Genomic DNA, 8,350 nt, shown 5'->3' on the forward strand with positions numbered 1-8,350 from the left:
CTTCCAGAGACTACCTGGATAGTTGTGCTGGTTTGTTTTCAGGGAAAGAACTGTTGATCAAGTTGAATTGCTATTGAATAATATGTTGACAAATGAAAATAATTGGACACTTCCTGAACCAACTCCTAAGCCAACTCCGAGGAAAAGGGGCATTCTATTTCTCAGTCCTGAAGATATGCAAGAGGCAAAGAAATCTATGAAATAAAAAGGTATTAAAGCTGAAGATGTTAAGAATTTACCACCTATTTAAGAAATACATGGTCTTGATAACCCGACACAGGTAGTAAAGGTAAATTCTCTCTATAGATTTGATAAATGTGAAATCCCATTTACTAAGTTTGCTAGCCAATGCTTGGATGAGTTTGATGAATTTATGGTTAAACAAGAAAACTTCAATGCTTTTGTTGGTAGACAATTGAAACACAATGCTGATATGCTTGAACACTTGAGTGATTATATGGCTAATGTTAAAGGTGAACTTAAACTTATTAGTAAACATGCTTCTATGGTTACCACTCAAGTAGAACAAGTACTTAAAGCTCAGGATGATTTGCTCAATGAATTAAATAATAAGAAAAATGATAATGATGTTAGAGTTATGACTAGAGGGGGTAAAATGACTCATGAACTTTTGTATCCTGAGGGCCATCCCAAGAGAATTGAGCAATATTCTCAGAGAACTAATGTTGATGCACCTAGTCCTTCTAAAAGGAAGAACAAGAAAAATGATAGGACTTTGCATGCTTCTAGTGAACCTGTTGGTGACATACCTGAGAACCCCAATGATATTTCTATTTCTGATGCTGAAACACAATCTGGTAACGAACATGAACCTAGTGATAATGTTAATGATGATGTTCATGTTGATGCTCAACCTAGTAATGATAATGATGTATGATACGTCTCCAACATATCTATAATTTTTGATTGCTCCATGCTATATTATCTACTGTTTTGGACATTATTAGGCTTTATTATCCACTTTTATATTATTTTGGGACTAACCTATTAACCGGAGGCCCAGCCCAGAATTGCTGTTTTTTGCCTGTTTTAGGGTTTCGAAGAAAAGGAATATCAAACGAGTCCAAACGGAATGAAACCTTCGGAAACGTGATTTTCTCAATGAATAAGACCCAGGAGACTTGGACCCTACGTCAAGACACAAAAGAGGAAGCCAAGAGGTAGGGGCGCGCCTACCCCCCCCCCCCCAGGCACGCCCTCCACCCTCATGGGCCCCCTGTTGCTCCACCGACGTACTCCTTCCTCCTATATATACCTATGTACCACCAAACGATCAGATACGGAGCCAAAACCCTAATTCCACCGCCGTAACTTTCTGTATCCACGTGATCCCATCTTGGGGCCTGTTTCGGAGCTCCGCCGGAGGGGGCATCGATCACGGAGGGCTCCTACATCAACACCATAGCCCCTCCGATGAAGTGTGAGTAGTTTACCTCAGACCTGCGGGTCCATAGTTAGTGGCTAGATGGCTTCTTCTCTCTTTTTGGATCTCAATACAATGTTCTCCCCCTCTCTTGTGGAGAACTATTCGATGTAATCTTCTTTTTGCGGTGTGTTTGTTGAGACCGATGAATTGTGGGTTTATGATCAAGTCTATCTATGAACAATATTTGAATCTTCTCTGAATTCTTTTATGTATGATTGGTTATCTTTGCAAGTCTCTTCGAATTATCAGTTTGGTTTGGCCTACTAGATTGATCTTTCTTGCAATGGGAGAAGTGCTTAGCTTTGGGTTCAATCTTGCGGTGTCCTTTCCCAGTGACAGTAGGGGCAGCAAGGCACGTATTGTATTGTTGCCATCGAGGATAACAAGATGGAGTTTTCATCATATTGCATGAGTTTATCCCTCTACATCATGTCATCTTGCTTAAGGCATTACTCTGTTTTCATTAACTTAATACTCTAGATGCATGCTGGATAGCGGTCGATGAGTGGAGTAATAGTAGTAGATGCAGGTAGGAGCCGGTCTACTTGTTTCGGATGTGATGCCTATATACATGATCATGCCTAGATATTCTCATAACTATGCTCAATTCTGTCAATTGCTCAACAGTAATTTGTTCACCCACCGTAGAATACTTATGCTCTCAAGAGAAGCCACTAGTGAAACCTATGGCCCCGGGGTCTATCTTCATCATATTAATCTCCCAATACTTAGTTATTTCTGTTGGAAATATGCCCTAGAGGCAATAATAAAATGATTATTATTATATTTCCTTGGTCATGATAATTATCTATTACTCATGCTATAATTGTGTTATCCGGAAATCATAATACATGTGTGAATACATAGACCATAACATGTCCCTAGTGAGCCTCTAGTTAACTAGCTCGTTAATCAACAGATAGTCATGGTTTCCTAACTATGGACATTGGATGTCATTGATAACGGGATCACATCATTAGGAGAATGATGTGATGGACAAGACCCAATCCTAAGCATAGCACAAGATCGTGTAGTTCGTTTGCTAGAGCTTTTCCAATGTCAAGTATCATTACCTTAGACCATGAGATCATGTAACTCCCGAATGCCGTAGGAGTGCTTTGGGTGTACCAAACGTCACAACGTAACTGGGTGACTATAAAGGTATACTACAGGTATCCCCGAAAGTATATGTTGGGTTGACATAGATCGAGACTAGGATTTGTCACTCCGTATGATGGAGAGGTATCTATGGGCCCACTTAGTAATGCATCATCATAATGAGCTCAATGTGACCAAGTGTTTGGTCACGGGATCATGCATTATGGTATGAGTAAAGTGACTTGCCGGTAACGAGATTGAACGAGGTATTGGGATACCGACGATCGAATCTCGGGCAAGTAACGTACCGATTGACAAAGGGAATTGTATACGGGATTACTTGAATCCTCGACATCGTGGTTCATCCAATGAGATCATCGAGGAGCATGTGGGAGCCAACATGGGTATCCAGATCCCGCTGTTGGTTATTGACCGGAGAGTCATCTCAGTCATGTCTGCGTGTCTCCCAAACCCGTAGGGTCTACACACTTAAGGTTCGGTGACGCTAGGGTTGTAGAGATATTAGTATGCGGTAACCCGATAGTTGTTCGGAGTCTCGGATGAGATCCCGGACATCACGAGGAGTTCTGGAATGGTCCGGAGGTGAAGAATTGTATATAGGAAGTCCAGTTTTGGCCACCGGGAAAGTTTCGGGGGTCACCGGTATTGTAGCGGGACCACCGGAAGGGTCCCGCGGGTCCACCGGGCGGGGCCACCTATCCTGGAGGGCCCCATGGGCTGAGGTGGGAGGGGAACCAGCCCCTGGTGGCTGGTGCGCCCCCCATGGGCCTCCCCCTGCGCCTAGGGTGAAGGAAATATGCCCTAGAGGCAATAATAAAGTTATTATTTATTTCCTTATATCATGATAAATGTTTATTATTCATGCTAGAATTGTATTAACCAGAAACATAATACATGTGTGAATACATAGACAAACAGAGTGTCACTAGTATGCCTCTACTTGACTAGCTCGTTGATCAAAGATGGTTATGTTTCCTAACCATAGACATGAGTTGTCATTTGATTAACGGGGTCACATCATTAGGAGAATGATGTGATTGACTTGACCCATTCCATTAGCTTAGCACTTGATCGTTTAGTTTGTTGCTATTGCTTTCTTCATAACTTATACATGTTCCTATGACTATGAGATTATGCAACTCCCGTTTACCGGAGGAACACTTTGTGTGCTACCAAACGTCACAACGTAACTGGGTGATTATAAAGGTGCTCTACAGGTGTCTCTGAAGGTACTTGTTGGGTTGGCGTATTTCAAGATTAGGATTTGTCACTCCGATTGTCGGAGAGGTATCTCTGGGCCCTCTCGGTAATGCACATCACTCAAGCCTTGCAAGCATTGCAACTAATAAGTTAGTTGCGGGATGATGTATTACGCAACGAGTAAAGAGACTTGATGGTAACGAGATTGAACTAGGTATTAAGATACCGATGATCGAATCTCGGGCAAGTAACATACCAATGACAAAGGGAACAACGTATGTTGTTATGCGGTCTGACCAATAAAGATCTTCGTAGAATATGTAGGTGCCAATATGAGCATCCAGGTTCCGCTATTGGTTATTGACCGGAGACGTGTCTCGGTCATGTCTACATAGTTTTCGAACCCGTAGGGTCCGCACGCTTAAAGTTCGGTGACGATCGTAATTAGGGTTTTTGTGTTTTGATGTACCGAAGGTTTTTCGAAGTCCCGGATGTGATCACGGACATGACGAGGAGTCTTGAAATGGTCGAGACATAAAGATTGATATATTGGAAGCCTATATTTGGATATCGGAAACGTTCCGGGTGAAATCGGGATTTTACCGGAGTACCGGGGGGTTACCGGAACCCCCCCCCCCCCCCCGTGGGGGGGTTATTGGGCCTACATGGGCTATAAGGGTGAAGAGGAGGGCCAGCCAGGGCAGGCCGCGCGCCTCCTCCCCCCTAGTCCGAATAGGACAAGGAAGGGGGGGCGCCCCCCTTTCCTCTTTCTCCCTTCCGCCTTCCTTTTCCAACAAGGCAAGAGGTGGGAGTCCTACTCCCGGTGGGGAGTAGGACTCCTCCAGGTGCACCCCTAGGGCCGGCCGCACCTCCCCCTCTCCCTCCTTTATATAGAGGGGCAAGGGGGCACCCCATGACACACAATTTGATCTTCGTGATCGTTCCTTAGCCGTGTGCGGTGCCCCCTTCCACCATATTCCACCTCGGTCATATCGTAGCGGTTCTTAGGCGAAGCCCTGCGTCGGTAGAACATCATCACCGTCATCACGCCGTCGTGCTGACGAAACTCTCCCTCAACGTTTTGCTGGATCGGAGCTCGAGGGACGTCACCGAGTTGAACGTGTGCAGAACTCGGAGGTGCCGTACGTTCGGTACTTGGATCGGTCGGATCGGGAAGACGTACAACTACTTCCTCTACGTTGTGTCAACGCTTCCGTTGCCGGTCTCCGAGGGTACGTAGACAACACTCTCCCCTCTCGTTGCTATGCATTACCATGATCTTGCGTGTGCGTAGGAAAATTTTGAAATTACTACATTCCCCAACATTGGCATCCGAGCCTAGGTTTTATGCGTTGATGTTGTGCACGAGTAGAACACAAGTGAGTTGTGGGCGATATAAGTCATACTGCTTACCAGCATGTCACACTTTGGTTCGGTGGTATTGTTGGATGAAGCGGCCCGGACCGACATTACGTGTACGCTTACGCGAGACTGGTTCTACCGACGTGCTTTGCACACAGGTGGCTGGCGGGTGTCAGTTTCTCCAACTTTAGTTGAACCGAGTGTGGCTACGCCCGGTCCTTGCGAAGGTTAAAACATCACCAACTTGACAAACTATCATTGTGGTTTTGATGCGTAGGTAAGAACGGTTCTTGCTCAGCCCGTAGCAGCCACGTAAAACTTGCAACAACAAAGTAGAGGACGTCTAACTTGTTTTTGCAAGGCATGTTGTGATGTGATATGGTCAAGACATGATGCTAAATTTTATTGTATGAGATGATCATGTTTTGTAACCGAGTTATCGGCAACTGGCAGGAGCCATATGGTTGTCGCTTTATTGTATGCAATGCAATTACGCTGTAATGCTTTACTTTATCACTAAGCGGTAGCGATAGTCGTGGAAGCATAAGATTGGCGAGACGACAACGATGCTACGATGGTGATCAAGGTGTCGCGCCGGTGACGATGGTGATCATGACGGTGCTTCGGAGATGGAGATCACAAGCACAAGATGATGATGGCCATATCATATCACTTATATTGATTGCATGTGATGTTTATCTTTTGTGCATCTTATCTTGCTTTGTTTGACGGCAGCATTATAAGATGATCTCTCACTAAATTTCAAGATAAAAGTGTTCTCCCTGAGTATGCACCGTTGCCAAAGTTCGTCGTGCCCAGACACCACGTGATGATCGGGTGTGATAAGCTCTACGTCCATCTACAACGGGTGCAAGCCAGTTTTGCACACGCAGAATACTCAGGTTAAACTTGACGAGCCTAGCATATGCAGATATGGCCTCGGAACACTGAGACCGAAAGGTCAAGCGTGAATCATATAGTAGATATGATCAACATAATGATGTTCACCATTGAAAGCTATTCCATTTCACGTGATGATCGGTTATGGTTTAGTTGATTTGGATCACGTGATCACTTAGATGATTAGAGGGATGTCTATCTAAGTGGGAGTTCTTAAGTAATATGATTAATTGAACTTTAATTTATCATGAACTTAGTCCTGGTAGTATTAGCATATCTGTGTTGTAGATCAATAGCTCGCGATGTTGCTCCCCATTTAATTTTTATATGTTCCTAGAGAAAACTAAGTTGAGAAATGTTAGTAGCAATGATGCGGATTGGATCCGTGATCTGAGGATTATCCTCATTGCTGCACAGAAGAATTATGTCCTTGATGCACCGATAGGTAACTGACCTATTGCAGGAGCAGATGCAAACGTTATGAACGTTTGGCTAGCTCAATATGATGACTACTTGATAGTTTAGTGCACCATGCTTAACGGCTTAGAATCGGGGCTTCAAAGACGTTTTGAACACCATGGAGCATATAAGATGTTCCAAGAGTTGAAATTGGTATTTCATACTCATGCCCGTGTCGAGAGGTATGAGTCCTCTGACAGTACTTTGCCTACAAGATGGAGGAGAATAGCTCAACCAGTGAGCATGTGCTCAGATTGTCTGAGCACTACAATTGCTTGAATCAAGTGGGAGTTAATCTTCCAGATAAGAGAGTAATTGACAAAGTTCTCTAGTCACTATCACCGAGTTACTAGAACTTAGTGATGAACTATAATATGCAAGGGATGAAAAAAGTAATTCCCAACCTCTTCGTGATGCTGAAATCGATGAAGGTAGAAATCAAGAAAAGCATCAAGTGTTGATGGTTGACAAAGACCACTAGTTTCAAAAAGGGCAAAGGGAAGAAAGGGAACTTCAAGAAGAACGGCAAGCAAGTTGCTGCTCAAGTGAAGAATCCCAAGTTTGGACCTAAGCCTGAGACTGAGTGCTTCTACTGCAAAGGGACTGGTCACTAGAAGCGGAACTGCCCCAAGTATTTGGCGGATAAGAAGGTGTTGGGTTTCGTAGTAATTTCAAAAAATTTCCTACGCACACGCAAGATCATGTGATGCATAGCAACGAGAGGGGAGAGTGTTGTCTACGTACCCAACGCAGACCGACTGCGGAAGCGCTGACATGACGTAGAGGAAGTAGTCGTACGTCTTCACGATCCAACTGATCAAGCACCGAAACTACGGCACCTCCGAGTTCGAGCACACGTTCAGCTCAATGACGATCCCCGGACTCCGATCCAGCAAAGTGTCGGGGAAGAGTTCCGTCAGCACGACGGCGTGGCGACGATCTTGATGAACTACAGCAGCAGGGCTTCGCCTAAACTCCGCTACAGTATTATTGAGGAATATGGTGGCAGGGGGCACCGCACACGGCTAAGGAATAGATCACGTGGATCAACTTGTGTGTCTAGAGGTGCCCCCTGCCTCCGTATATAAAGGAGCCAAGGGGGAGGGGTGCGGCTAGCCCTATGGAGGCGCAGGAGGAGTCCTACTCCTACCGGGAGTAGGACTCCCCCCCAATCCTATTCCAAATAGGATTCCCAAGGGGGAAAGAGAGAGAAGGGGGGCCGGCCACCTCTCCTTGTCCTAATAGGACTAGGGGGAGGGGGGAGGCGCGCAGCCACTTTGGGCTGCCCCTTTCTCCTTTCCACTAAAGCCCATCTAGGCCCATATGGTTCCCGGGGGGTTCCGGTAACCTCCCGGTACTCCGGTAAAATCCCGATTTCACCCGGAACACTTCCGATATCCAAACATAGGCTTCCAATATATCAATCTTTATGTCTCGACCATTTCGAGACTCCTCGTCATGTCCGTGATCACATCCGGGACTCCGAACAACCTTCGGTACATCAAAATGCATAAACTCATAATATAACTGTCATCGTAACCTTAAGCGTGCGGACCCTACGGGTTCGAGAACAATGTAGACATGACCGAGACACGTCTCCGGTCAATAACCAATAGCGGGACCTGGATGCCCATATTGGCTCCTACATATTCTATGAAGATCTTTATCGGTCAGACCGCACAACTACATACGTTGTTCCCTTTGTCATCGTTATGTTACTTGCCCGAGATTCGATCGTCGGTATCCAATACCTAGTTCAATCTCGTTACCGGCAAGTCTCTTTACTCGTTCCGTAATACATCATCTCACAACTAACATATTAGTTGTAATGCTTGCAAGGCTTATGTGATGTGCATTACCGAG

The sequence above is a fragment of the Triticum urartu genome, chromosome 2A (assembly GCF_056163025.1).
Source record: "Triticum urartu cultivar PI428250 chromosome 2A, HENAU_Tu73, whole genome shotgun sequence".
Taxonomy (NCBI): Eukaryota; Viridiplantae; Streptophyta; class Magnoliopsida; order Poales; family Poaceae; genus Triticum; species Triticum urartu.